Raw genomic sequence first — 568 nt, 5'->3', positions numbered from 1 at the left:
AACCACTGTTTACATATTGTTGTTGTTGTTAAGTGCCATTGAGTGTAGTAACCCTGCCCTATCCTGTGCTGTCCTCATCATCTCTGACACATTTGAGCTCGCTGGTACAGTCACTATGTCAATCCATCTCATTGAGGGTCTTCCTTTCCTTCTCTGACCCACCACTTTTCCAAGCATGATGTCATTTTCCAAGGTGTGACCCGTCCTAACAACATGCCCAGAGTATGTCAGATGAGGTTTCACCCTCCTTGCCTCCCAGGGGCACCTTGACTCACCTGTGCAGGATGTATTTGTCCTTTTTGTCAGTCTAAGGACCACAATATCTATATTTATATGTCACAGTTGTTGTAGTTAGGTATTATCAAGTGCCACTTGAAGCGACCCAAGAACAACAGATCTGAATCCTGTCCTGTCCTGTGCCACCCTCATAATCTCTTACATACTCAAGCCCATTGCAGCAGTCACTGTGTCAGTCGACATGGTTGAAGGTCTTCCTCTCCTTTGCCATCCCTCCACCCTTCCAAGCATGATGTCCCTCTCAAAGGAATAACTTCTATCAACATGCACA

This window comes from Elephantulus edwardii, unplaced genomic scaffold (genome assembly GCF_000299155.1).
Source record: "Elephantulus edwardii isolate Elephantulus edwardi_28Jun2011 unplaced genomic scaffold, EleEdw1.0 scaffold00012, whole genome shotgun sequence".
In the NCBI taxonomy this organism is placed as follows: domain Eukaryota; kingdom Metazoa; phylum Chordata; class Mammalia; order Macroscelidea; family Macroscelididae; genus Elephantulus; species Elephantulus edwardii.
This window is presented reverse-complemented; position numbering follows the sequence as displayed.